At 36.1% G+C, this 14619-nt stretch overlaps 1 protein-coding gene across 8 annotated transcripts in view; it reads right to left on the bottom strand.

The window, feature by feature from the left end:
• Window positions 1–14619, bottom strand: part of LOC138705166 (uncharacterized) — a 194369-nt gene that overhangs the window by 57181 nt on the left and 122569 nt on the right. For 4 of the 8 annotated variants that reach the window (XM_069833834.1, XM_069833841.1, XM_069833838.1 and 1 more), the window contains exon 3: window positions 382–484. The exons of the other annotated variants lie outside the window; for them this stretch is intronic. The gene's annotated coding sequence lies outside the window, so the exon portion shown is untranslated. The remainder of the gene's footprint in view (window positions 1–381; window positions 485–14619) is intronic. 8 annotated transcript variants of the gene reach the window in all.

Here is a 14619-nt window from a genome sequence, read left to right as displayed (position 1 = left end):
TGATAATATTACTCTACAAACAAAATGTGTCTTGGAATTGTTCTTTTAATCTTGTTGGAGTTTATTTTTAAACAAAAGAGAAATAAACGGATGTGCTAGCATTGTATACGTCACGGCCTTCTGCATACGAGATACGAGTTTATAACGTCCGTTCAAATGTAGATCAGTAACCAGTGCTTGAAATGTTCAGCCTTCAGAATCCAGACAAGAGAAACAGATTGTTCTCATCCGATCAAGGAAGCTATTTAGCGCTTTAATGCTGGAACAAAAGACTTCAAATTAAACCTATGTTGTGACGTGTTTATCACGTTTTTACAAATGCCGACTTGCTTATTAGCTTATTAATAACTTACTGCGATAGATACGATGTTTTGTACTTACTTCACTTTGAAGTGAAAGGAAAGTTACTCCATTTATATGAAGTACGTATTAATCAGTGCTCGAAATCGGCTGGTATACGCCGGCGTACAATACTGGCATTTCTCTGCAACAGCAAATTTCATATCGTCATTCTTTCTTTCAGGAATTAAATATCGGTATGCTATTTAATAAAAATTCTTACAGGATCTAGTTGCGACGAATAGAGATAATTATTTCAATGAAAGACGGGAAGCAAGTCGTATACGTTGGAATAAAAAGAGAAGTCACTTGAAGGAAAAACTGAATAAGGTAGAAACAAATAGTAAGAATAAAACCATTCGAGATTTATATAAGGGTATAAAGGAATTTAAGAACGGATATCATGCAAGGGTAAACGTGATTAAGGATGAGAATGGTGACTTGCTTGCAGACTCTCATTCAATCCTGAACAGATGGAAAAACTATTTTGGGCAACTACTAAATGTACATCGGCCAAACAGAAATGATCGGGACGAAATTAAAATACAAACTGCTGAGGCATTTATACCCGAACCCACACTTTCAGAAGTCGAAATTGCGATAGAAAATCTGAAAAAGTACAAATCGATCTAATTCCCGCAGAATTAATACAAAGGGGTGGAAGCGCATTATTTAGCGAAATTTATAAGCTTGTACTTACTACTTGGGAAAAGGAAATTGTACCAGAACAATGGAAGGAGTCCATAATTGTAAAAAAAGGGGAAAAGACTAACTGTAGTAACTTTCGAGGAATATTAACGTCGTAAAAAATTTTGTCCAATATTCTTTTGAGAAGATTAACTCCATATGTAGATGAAATTACTGGGGATCATCAGTGCGGTTTTATGCATAAAATATCGACTATTGATTAGATTTTTTGTATTTGACAGATATTGGGGGAAAAAATGGGAGTATAAGGGTACAGCACATCAGATATTCATAGATTTCGGTTAAGAGAGAAGTTTTATATAATATTCTTATTGAATTTGGTATTCCCAAGAAACTAAAATTAAAATGTGTCTCTGTGAAACCCTAGATCATATACTGTATGTAGTAGATAACTCATTGCTATGTTAAAATCGGCAGCACTTTGAAGAGAACAACCGCCAGGATCGCCACCCGGCCGCCATAAACGAACACGAGATGGCAGTACAGTCGCTAAGGCAATTCAAATGGGAATTATGACGTCACTCCTTATATAATAACTAGATGGCAGTGTAGGAAACCTGACAAAAGTTGTTAACCTTAAAGCCTATAATGCCGAACTATCTGGGTATATAAATGATCTAGGGTGAAACTTACAGCAGAGTCCGTATAGGCCAATTTCTATCTGATGCTTTTCCAATTCACTGAGGGCTGAAGCAAGGAGATGCACTATCACTTTTATTTTTTAATTTTGCTCTAGAATATGCCATTAGGAAAGTCCAGAATAACAGACAGGATTTGGAATTGAAGGAGTTACATCAGCTTCTTGTCTATGCGCATGATGTGAGTATGTTAGGAGAAAATACACAAACTATTATGGAAAACACGGGAATTTTACTTGAAGCAAGTAAAGAGATAGGTTTGGAAGTAAATCCCGAATATACAAAGTAAATTATTATGTCTCGTGACCAGAACATAAAACGAAATGGAAATATAAAAATTGGAAATTTGTCCTTTGAAAAGGTGGAAATATTAAAATATCTTGGAGCAACAGTAACAAATGTAAATGACACTCGAGAGGAAATTAAACGCAGAATAAATGTGGAAAATGCCTGTTATTATTCGGTTGAGGAGCTTTTGTCATCCAGTCTGTTCTCAAAAAAACCTGAAACTTAGAATTGATAAAGCAGTTATATTATCGGTTATTCTGTATGATTGTGAAACTTGGACTCTCACTTTAAGAGGGGACCAGAGATTAAGGCTGTTCGAGAATAAAGTGTTTAGGAAAATATTTCGGGCTAAGAGGGATGAAGTTACATGAGAATGGAGAAAGTTATACAACATAGAACTGCAAGCATTGTATTCTTCACCTAAAATAATTAGGAATAGTAAATCCAGACGTTTGAGATGAGGAGGGCATGTAGCACGCATGGGCGAATCCAGAAGTGCATATAGAGTGTTAGTTGTGAGGCCGAAGGACAAAAGACCTATGGGGAGGCCGAGATGTAGACGGGAGGATAATATTAAAATGGATTTGAGGGAGATGGGATATGATGATAGAGACTGGATTAATCTTGCTCAGGATAGAGACCAATGACGGACTTTTGTGAGGGTGGAAGTCAACTTCCGGGTTCATTAAAAACCATTTGTAAGTAAGTTGTAAGTAATGCTATTTAATAAAAACCCATTGAAGTAATAATAGACTATGTTATGTTACAGCTGAGCTCTTGTATCCTTCTTAAATTACTTTATTTATCCAAAACATAATTGACACAACTTTTTGACAGACTGTAGTTACAACGACAAATAAACTAGGTCTGATTTCCATTATTGCTTGCGAACTGCTGAGATTTGTTCAGGAGAATTTTCCATTAGAAGCCTAGGAAGAATTTTCAACATGACGCCGAAAAATATACATCAATGTATTTGTGATTTCGGTGTTGCTTTGTCTTCAGAACCACAATCTGCATCACTCCAAAATCAAAGTGATATGAAATCTTTGCTTGATGTACACATGGCATCATTTCCTACAAGTAACATCTAATTTGCAGCCCTATATGTCAGGAACTTGAACTGCATGACGTATCTACATTCAGGGAAGTTTATTTGAGTTAAAAGAGGAAATGTGCAGTAAAATATTGTAGTTAGTTCAGTTTAAAATATATTAGAATTTTTGTTAGTTACAATAACGGTCTGTTATTATTCAGCTGAGAAACTTTCGTCATCCAGTCTGGTCTCAAAAAAGCTGAAAGTTAGAATTTATAAAAGAGTTATATTACCTATTGTTCTGTATGGTTGTGAAACTTAGACTCTCACTTTGAGAAAGGAACATAGGTTAAAGGTATTCCAGAATAAGGTGCTTATGAAAATATTTGGGGCTAAGAGGGATGAAGTTACAAGAGAACGGAGAAAGTTACACAACGCAGAACTGCACGCATTGTATTTTTCACCTAACATAATTAGGTGCATTAAATCCAGACAGGGACAGGGCATGTAGCATGTATGGGTGCATATAGTGTGTTAGTTGGAAGACCTGAGGGGAAAAGACCTTTGGGGAGACCAAGGCGTAGATGGGAGGATAATATAAAAATGGATTTGAGGGAGATGGAATATGATGATAGAGACTGGATTAATCTTGCTCAGGATAGAGACCGATGGCGGGCTTATGTGAGGGCGGCAATGAACCTTCGGGCTCCTTAAAAGTCATTTGCAAATAAGTAAATAAGAGTAATAATGATAATGTCGTCTACAGAGAGATTAAAAAAATGTAGTTAGTGAATGATATGCCCTTGACGTAGATATATAGAAAACCAGCAATCGCTCCAAAATTGAACCCTGAAGGACATAGTGCTTTGTAACACCTAATTTGTTTAGTCAACTGTCCGCTGAACCTCACAATTAATATGAACATGGCACCACTTATGAGGCAACTAGGCCAGGGGATAATGGGATAGGGTGGTCAATTCCTTTCACCCTCAATTGTATATATCGCCGATTCATATTACACTAATCAGACTTCAGATGCATACAAACTACTGTTCCTTCTCTGACACATATCGTCAGCTTGATAATAGATGTGCATATTAGCCAGAACCTTCTTCAGAGGTAAGCACCTAATTATGAATTTTTTAATTGTTTGTTATAAAGTTATCTCTGCTTTTTTCCCTGTGTTTTAAATTTGAAGAGAACCACTTTAAATTAAGTTTAGTTGATATACCTTCATGATTAACACGGTGAAATGCTTAAGCAAGATCGTAAAATATTTCTTCTACGTGGATTGTATTGCTTAATGTAAGCAGAATTCAATTAGTTAATCATATTATGTAGTGTTTTCCGTCGCATGTGCCCTCCTGAAGTTGTACTGTTTCTTCACCAGCATATTATATATATATATATATATATATATATATATATATATATATATATATATAGTCTTTTGTACGTGAAATTGGGTAGTATTAAAAAAACAGCCATTATTGACCATAATATGTGCCTATAGTTAATTAGGTACATTCCTTTTGTAATCTTTTTGAGCATGAGTTTGCAATTGAACGTTTTAGCTTGCCTGGGTAGGTAAATAATTGTATAAAATAATTAGAGGAGCGGCTACCACAAGTACACGTCATTCTGTTACGGTTTTGCATCAGATTTCATGAAATCCTGATGATATCGCAATGGTATTACTAATTTAATTGTCTCCTTTCTATACTGTAATATGTAGGAGTAATTGTGAAACAAGATAATTTATTTTTAAAGATTTCGTTTAATACACCAATTGTCTCTGTTTTTCCATAAAAGTTTGTTTAAATTTTGGTAACCATTAAATTTAATTACAATTTTCGCTTGTTTATTCATGATTATTGACTCGAGAATCTGTATGCGTTTATTGATTACTTTCAGAATTATGTTCCATGCTGTTTTAATTTTGTTTCCAGAAACTGCAATGTTACTTTTTAGCGGCTGATAATTTTTAATTCAGAATTTTACGTCAAACCTTAAAGTGATATTTAAGTTATTATCTAGAATCTAGACTACTTGCCTCTTTTCTAAACAAGTTCTCCTTTATTGTTGGCATGCGATTCTTATCTCTTAAAAGTAATTAACTAATTAATATTATTACAAATATGTCTTTTTTGTCAATTTTCCGAGAAGCATTCCTCAAAGTAGAGTTGAGAAGATTACAAAAGTAGTTAAATGTACTGTTGACATCAGCATTTGCATTTGTATTTGTAAGTATTATATTGTCATACTGTGTTATCATACCTAAGCTCCAATATAAGTTAGGATGTTTTTGCTGTTTGCTAAAATCGTTACCAATTATATTACTAGTTAATATAGGTTTCAAAGATAATTTGTGGTGGATTACATCATATAAGGTGTAACAAAAAGGTACAGCCAAACTTTCAGGAAACATTTCTCACATGAGCCGTTCAGAGCAAAAGTGGTGCAAGTCAAAATTGGGTAATGAGGTTTAAAGTAAAAATTCTATAAAATGCAGCGTAAAGTAGCAATTAATATGGCCTTCTTGCTATCCACTGACTACTAATAGTTTAAATAAATTGAATATTAATTGCTACTTTGCGCTGCATTTTACAGAATGTTTACTTTAACCCTCATTGCCCATTTTTGACACACCACTTCTGCTCTGAACGGCTCACATGTAGAAGAAGAAATTATGTTATATGGACATTATTCCGCGAACACTTTACTTCCATATCAGAACTCATCTTCTACAACTGTTCATAATGCATATCATGGGAACGTACCAGCATACCACATGAAACTCTTTCTTACATGAAATGTTTAAAATACCCTCCGTGAGCATGAATCAACCCGCCGACGCATTAAATCCCGGATGCGCTGATGTATCCCTGGAAAAATTGCGCAGCCTTTCACAATACGGCACGAAGACTCTCTGCATCTTGTACCGGGGTTCCATACACAATAGCTTTCAAATGCCCCCACAAATAAGTCTAGTGGGTTTAGGTCCGGAGAGCGTGGAGGCCAAGGAATTGGTCCATCTCTACATATCCATCTGTCACGGAATATATTATTTAGAAGCCTACGAACATTAACACTAAAATGAGAAGGAGTTTCATCGTACATGAAATATATTATTTAGAAGCCTACGAACATTAACACTAAAATGAGAAGGAGTTTCATCGTACATGAAATACCTACATGTTTCGTCGCACTGGTAAAGGCACCTTCTAGCAGAAAAGATAAGAGTATTCTTTAAGAAAGCATGATAGGCCTAAGTTTCTCCGTTGAACCTGGATGGAAGAACATGAGGTCCTAACAATAAGTCACAACAATTCCGGCCCAAACATTGATAGAAAATCTTTTTTGATGACGTGATTCAACAGTTGTCCTCGGATTCACGTCAGCTCATACGTGCTGATTGTAAAAAAATTTCACAATCTGATCACGTTGAAACGAAGCCTCATCCATGAACAGCACAGTTGCACTAAAGTCAGGGTTGACACATTATTGATAAACCACTCGCAGAAGTGTACCCCTGAAGGAAAATCAGCTGCTGATAGTAACTGAACACGCTGTAAGTGGTATGGATACAGCAGGTTCTCATGTAACACTCTCCAATCATGTGGTCAACATTACCTGTTGCAGTAATTGTTGATGCATGTATCCATACTCATGGAGGGCATTTTGAACATTTCATGTAAGAAAGAGTTTCGTGTGGTATGCTGGTACGTTCTATTCCTGTGTGTTTCCCATGATTAGTGTATTATGAAGAATTGTAGAAAATGAGTTCTAACATGGAAATAGCCACCGGCGTAGCTCTGTCGGCTAAGGCGCTTGCCTGCCGATCTGGAGCAGCGTGAGTTCGATTCCCGCTTGGGCTGATTACCTGGTTAGGTTTTCCCAAACCATAAGAAAATGTCAAGTAATCTATGGCGAATCCTCGGCCTCATCTCGCCATCACCAAACTCATCGACGCTAAATAACCTCGTAGTTGATACAGCGTCGTTAAATAACAAAAAACACGGAAATAAAGTGTTTTCGGAACCATGTCCTTATAATATATTTTCCTCTTGCTTCGTGCGAGGAATGTTGCTTGAAAGTTTGGTCGTACCTTTTTGTTACACCCTGTATATTTTCTCATATCTAATAGTATATCATTATTTATAATCCCAGACAAACCATAGTTAGTTTCTGAAATATATCATATCTCTGAGATCTTATCGAAGTTCACAGTGTCTTCTTTCCTATCATGCAGTTCTTAAGACAAATGATCTTTCGATGTTCGCTATTTGTTCTCTTTAGGTAACTGGCGTATATACTTTTGGAATTTTGTGAATAATCTTTTTGGAATTTTGTGAATAATCTCCTGAGAACTGATTATGAGTGTTTCTCTTAGACTCCATATTCTTCGGATTTCTGTACTGACATTCTTATATTAACATGATTTTGGATATTTTCTTTTCTTTCACTTTGACTGACGTTGTTTCTCGTCCCACACTGTGAAAAAATCCCCGAGCTCGACCTTGTCCGGCACTGATCACACGCCTACCTACAACTCCTGGCATTCAGATGTGATACAATGTTTCACAACAGTACGGGATGTTTCTAAATACTGGCGTGACTCGAGAATGGTTTTGTCATGTTAATGGTGGGCTTATGTTCGAGAAATTTCCTATAGTTATTTCTAGATGTAACTGAATTACGTAAGTGAAAACTAGAATCTTCTAAAGAGCTTTATCAGAACTAGAATTTCCTATAAACTTCGGGTTTTGACGGATTTCGTGATCTGATTGTACCATATATGGATATTTTGAAGTTCTTTCTTAAGAAAGTTATTAAGTTTAGATGAATATTTTGAAGCTATAAATTTTCACTTAAGGAATCAGTTCGAAGCAGTTAGATCGAATGAACGACGCACGAATAACAACACAGAAGCATGGCAGTCGCTTCCAGAACATTGTTTGTAAGAAACACCCACTATATATAAACTCATATATTATTTAAAGAAAGAGCAGTCCGATGTTGACACAATGGTCCAGGAGTTAGATCTAGGACGAAGAGTAAAAGAACCACAACAACAAAAATGTAGAAGCTTAAATATAAGGCTGCAAAATATTTCGCAAAGGTATGATGCATTCAAAGACGAAGGACATGTCGTTGAATATTTGCGTGCCTGTGGTTGCAACATTCAAATCTGAAGAAATCCATCCAAGACTCGGTTTCTGCAATAAAATAGGCCTAAAGTTTTTCAGGAGATATGTAAACTATTAAAAACTTCGTTCCACCTAAATTACTGCATTATCAACTAAAAAAATTAATATATGTGAATTTCCTTTGTTCTAATTTTCTCTTTGGTCAATTTATTTGGGTGCATTCTCCGATGCGTCAATAGTCTATGGGTCAAATTTCATTTGGGTGAATATTCGTGTGAACTTGCACCGAACCCGGGCCACCATTTTTCCATAAAAGTTTAAGTTTACTTCTCGAAATTAATGAGAACTTGTACAGTTGTATGATTCTCGATACGAAAACCACCAGTTTAATGAATTAAGGAGAAAATTATAAAAAAAAATATCACCAAAAATTCTTGTGTTTGATGATAATGATTATAACGAAGAATAAAGTAATATAATAATAAAGTTAATAATTAACATTTCAATACATAATATAAATTATTAATAATATTTTGAGTGTTCAAACGTGAAGTAAATACTACAATAAAAGGTTTATTGAAAAGAGTTTGCCTTATCAGTTCTTTTGTATTTTCACATAATGCGACATTTGTGGTCGCTTATCGTTATCAACATGAAAGCAATTAAAGATCTCTTTTTTCTCTACTGATTAACATTGATGTTGAATAGTTGATAAAAGAATGGCTGAAAGTTTTAAATTATATTTATGACATTAGATAATAGAACCTAAATGTCATGCCGTTGTCGAATGAACAAGTTATGTTTGCAATTAATACGGAAGTATATAACTTAAATTGAGTTTCAAAAAATCCCTAGTGATTAATAAGCAAAAGTGTTAGGACTGAAAGGGACACAGTTCTGAAAGAAGGAATAGTGGAGCTGGTTACCTTCTCAGTCAACTTGAGTGTATTATTTCATAAAATCGTTAATGATATTGAGAGTGACATTAATAAATGCTCGTGCATACAATTAGCAGGTACAATTAGACAGTCTCTACTGAACGACAGTACGAAAAGCTGCAGTATTAAGATTTTATAAATATTGACAGTTTCTATGCCAGAGCTGGGCACCGGGAGCGATTCCAAACTCTAAACGGGAACGCTTAATATTCATCCGCTACGACATCAATGCTGCGCAGTGTTCGGCGGGAAAGAGAGGGGTTGAAGAGAAGTCATATGACTCCCCGTGAGAGAGTAGAATTCGCTCTTGGTGCCCAGCCCTGTTCTATGCTGGCTTATACCTCGATCCGGTTGGCAGTTCGTGATTTATGGAGATGTCACTTAAAGATTGTTTGTTGTATCTGATTCTGAAACCGTTTATATAATTTGAAATAAGTGACAAAGGTCAGGGCAAGAGGAGACATGTAAAACCTCTTCATACTTTTGAAGTAACCTGAATTCAAGTCGCAGTTCAGACATATTCAAGCTATTTTGTTTTCATGTAGGATAAAATGGCATCGATGGAAGTTGTGCAATTAGGAATTTGTATAGTAGCAAGCCAGAGAAATGATAAATATATTGAAGAAATGGAAGACGCGTTGTTCAGTATGGGTTAGGAATTAGATTAGTAAGAGAAATACACGACCATTGACTATTACAAATAGAATAAGTGAAATCTGCAAGCAGATTTAATAATTATTAATGTAAATGTAATAAAATATAAGCAGGTCTGATTTACCATAATTGAAAATGATTATTTTGAAGCTGTTACAGTTCCCAAAAAAATCTATCAGCCACATTGAAGTATGCCAGTTTCGGCTGATAAGTGTCATCTCTTCAAGCAACACTCTTCTTAATTCCTCCTACCTTCCTCACTTCTATCTACAATTTAACGGTTTTTAATTGTCTTTCATATCTCATCTGTGTTCACGTTAAAATCTCTACTGTTCAATTCTTCAATGAACTCTTTCTTCCTTGGCAGCTTCCTTTGCATTTCTGTCACGAAACTTTGCAGTTTCTGTAATCGTTAGTTTTATACAACTTCAGAAACTAAAATATTTGGTCATTATTTCACTTACTGTTGTTTCATATTATTTTACTTGCTCAATAGAACAGAAAAACAATCATCTGTTGTTAATTCAACGCTCTAAAACAGCTATTAATTTAAATTCCCGCGCTTTTCTCTCCTTGAATTCAAGTTATCAAGTGACGTTCACATTCTTCAAGTTGTTTCAAGTGTCCTTTCAAGTCAATTAAAAGGGATTCAACTTCACTTGAAACTTGAATTCGAGCCGTTACTTGACTTCAAGTGACTTGAATTCAAGTTACTTGAAAAGTGTGAACGAGGCTTAAGGCCCAAGCAGGCGCTGACCTGTCTTGCCGAGTCGAGATAAAACTCATACACATCGCAGTGGATGTCCTTATCTCGGCATCAGATTAATGTGTCTCGTTAACGTGTACTCGATTGAATTAAAAAAAGTACTCCATGTCACGTGCCAATTAATTCAGATTGACCACGGGTTGCAAATCATTGATAGGTAGATAGAAATCTTAGCACAGTCTAGTATATACAGTCACGAAGCTTGAGTTGTTGAGGGTACTAGGAACAATAGACTGTGCTGGTACTATTTCGCATTGTCTGTGATGAGGCGATAGTAGCGATCCTAGTGGTTAGCAACTATCTATGGATGCATTTTCCCTACGTACTGCATTTCGTGACTGTATATACTAGACTGTGGTCTTACAAGCAAACGTTCTTATGGGGGCAGATAAAAAAGTTAAATTTTTTATTCCACCATGTTAATAATGTCAAAAGAAGTGCTTATACAAATTTTGGCCACTCGACCGCAATTACGAGGGCCGTAAAAAATAAGTTCGCCAGGGGCCATTAACAGAAAAAAAAAACACAATTTCATTGGACAGCATTTATTGAGCTATTTTTCAACATATTTTCCTTCGGAATTCTCATATCATGGGATCGATAGAGAGAGGTGCAGACGCAGTCAAACGATGGTTCCGACCTGAGGCGGCTGACTTCTATGACACAAAAATTGATCCCATGGTATGACAAATGTCTCAATACCAGTGGGGATGTTAACAAGTAGCGCAGCAATTGCTGTATTTGTTTCAACAAATATTTCCATGCAATTGTGCTTTTTTCTATAAACGGCCCCAGGGAAAATCACTTTCTGGACGGCTTCGTAATTGCGGCCGAGTGACCAAAATTTATATAAGCACTTCTTTTTATATTATTAACATGGTGGAAGAAAAAAATTTAATTTTTTTATCTGCTCTCATCAGAAGGTTCGATTGTTAGACTCTAAAGTAATGCAGAGAAATAAGTTCTTCCTATACTTGTAAAAGTAAGTGGAGAAGTTCTACAAGGAGGGCAACGTTAACGTAACTGATAAACTTCTCTTTTTCAAGTTGATTTGGGCCTAGATGACTGATCATTTGAACCCGGATATTATACAAAGAGAAATACCTACCGAAATATAGGTACACAAGGACATTTATGAATTTAACAAATCACGCACTAAATAAGTGATTAAAATATCATCATCGTCGTCATCAAGTGGAAGGATGAATTCCTGGCTCCATGTCCAATTTTCCATCATAGTAAACTTTTACGCTGAGTTCCTGCCAGACACTTTCTAACCTACATCAGTTGACTATGCTTAACGTTCACTGTGCATCCATGTTTAATGTACGCAACCTCACACGTCCCTAAGGCCAGTCCCTCCGTGCATCGTCAACGAAAGCAATGGAATGAGAACGAAGTGGAAAATTGGCGGGGAAACGGGAGAACCTCGGCGAAAATATAAATTGCGGTCTTCCACAAATATCACAATGGATGTTTCACACGAGAAACGCCAGGCCGAACCGGGACTCGGACGTGTGAGAACGGAACACGCGAAAAAAAAAAAACAGTTATTCATAGATAACAGAATTGACGGCATGCCAATAAATTAATGATGCAATACGAAACGTAAGTCGTTTGAAATTCTTCTTGTTGAAACTTCTACGTCTGACGTTAAATAAATAAACGAATATATGAACAAACACAAAACAAATAAATATCGGTACTCTTAAAATAAAATTAGACTGAAGGCTGGGTGAAGAACCGATTGCTTAATTGGTGTAATGAAAAAATGTATCTTACATAGGTAAATATAAATAATAAACAAGTAATAAAATAAAACACTGAAATATACAAAACAATTATTCAAAACTGAATTAGATTAATTATGTAGCTCATAATCCATAATTTTCTTCTTTTACTTGCTACGTATCCTCATATTCTGTTCATTGAAACGTCAAACGTAAAGGAAAATTGTAATTTCGAGTTCAACAATACAGGAATAGAAATCATTCAATCCTATGAATTCGGGGCTGTCATGTTTCTGAAGTTTAGATGACCCGCAACGTTTCTCGCCACCACCACCGATCTGTATGCGCTTTGTAACCAGTTCGAAGAGCGGCTTCCTCACTTATTGTGGGATGAAATAACAAGATAGGTGGGATTTTCTGTCGAGATGGAGTCGGCCAGCTCATTACTACGAGTATAATGGTGTCGTAGGAAGCCATCGCACGGCTTGCATTCCATCCAAGGTCTGGCGTAGTTGTGCTGATTAGAATGCTGGACTGGGCCTCGTCACCTGCCTTCCGCCCGCCGCCCCGCGTCGCATAGCAAGTTACCGTGTTATGCAACGAACCACAAGGAACTAGGCCAGCTCGCCTTCCCAGCACCCAGACCCAGTATTTGGGAAAACTTTAATTGGAACGAGACTGATACTTAGGACCGTGACATCGGTATATTTGTATTAGTCTGATGTGAACATACGACGCCCCGGACAGAATGTAATCGACGTGTTTCAAGTAGAGCAGGGATGTCGAACAGTGCTCTCGAGCTGTGAACTGCAGAGACTTCATTCCTCCCTTACCGTGCAACGGTTGAACACAGGTAGCAGGCAGTCCGGCCGAATGATAGCAAACAAAAGCGAAACTGCGGCGGCTGGTACTTTGATAACTTTTATACATCTTACCAATTGATTAGGAAATCAGTTTAGATTTGCACTTGATGAACTCTGATAAACAAAGAATGTAGCCTACATGAGGATGAATTATGATGATGATGATGATGATGATGATGATAATAATAATAATAATAATAATAATAATAATAATAATAATAATAATAATAATAATGTTTCATCTACTGGGTCATTCCATGAATGTTGTTCGTTAGTGACGGAAATAAATCATAATAATAATGTTGTTAATAATATCATGTTTAAAATATCAACTTTGTGTGTATGTGTTGTAGCAGTGCAACTTCAAGTTCAGAAACGTAAACTGTTTTGAATGTATAAAATTTATTACTTTTCGCGTGACTTGAAATTTGTTCATAGTTTTTGTTACAGATTCAAAAATATCTCCTCCTCCTCGAGTTCGATCCTTCAGTGAAATGACATCTACAAAATCTCCATGAACATTAAAATCTGAATCGACACTCCTTATGAATATACTGTAACTAGCTGCGCCGTATCTTTCCGGTCGGTACTTTCATCAAGAGCTGTAGTGAGTAATAAGTGAAAGTTTTCATTCTTGCTATCAGTTGTTCCTCAAAGTTATCTCCCATTTATGATACTAGCTCTGCGAAAATATTACGAGACAAACATATAGATTTAAAATCATTAACGTATTCCGGACATATCCTTTTTGCAACAGCTATGAGACAGCCTTTCACAAATTCTCCGTTAGTAAATAGCTTTGAAGCCGTTGCAATAATTTCACAAATTTTGTAGCTAACACGAACCAAGCTTATTCTACTAACACCCGATGATGATGGAAGGTTTTCTGAATTCAATCTTGATTTTAATTCTTCTACAGCCTTTTCACGAGTGAAACCGGATAACTTTTCTGGTCCATAAGCTTCAGCATGATGTGTAGAATTAAAATGCCTTTTAATATTATGATGGCTAATGTATCCAAGTTCTTTTCTACATATTAAGCACATATAAATATTTATCTGTTCACTCACTATTGAATCGTTCCATATCCATACCAGCCGCCAGAGTTGATAAACACACTGCGTACAGAACACTGCTACAGCGAGCTGACTGACTGTCGTTTCAGCTCAGCTACGGTAGGAAACAGTATTAATCGTTTCACAGTTTGAGAGCGCTGTTCGACAACCCTGAAGTAGAGGCAGCGGAAGCGAATTTGACACACCGAAGCAAGAACGTTCCGTGTTTTGTATACGATTATTGCGCATTATAAAATTAAGACAATACAATTATTGTATAATAAGGGCTAATATCGGAAAGATCTAAAATGCTGGTGAGGTTGAGAAATCATACATACTTAAATTGTCACAAATGTGGTAAAACATAAGTCTGAAAAGATTTTTTTATTCTTTTTTTTTTATAGAGTTTTGCATTACAGTTTCAGGAAGCCGAAAACGTATATGGCGTACAAAT

Source organism: Periplaneta americana, chromosome 8 (assembly GCF_040183065.1).
Source record: "Periplaneta americana isolate PAMFEO1 chromosome 8, P.americana_PAMFEO1_priV1, whole genome shotgun sequence".
In the NCBI taxonomy this organism is placed as follows: domain Eukaryota; kingdom Metazoa; phylum Arthropoda; class Insecta; order Blattodea; family Blattidae; genus Periplaneta; species Periplaneta americana.
Note: the sequence above shows the minus strand (reverse complement) of the source record. Positions and strands in the feature narration are given on the sequence as shown.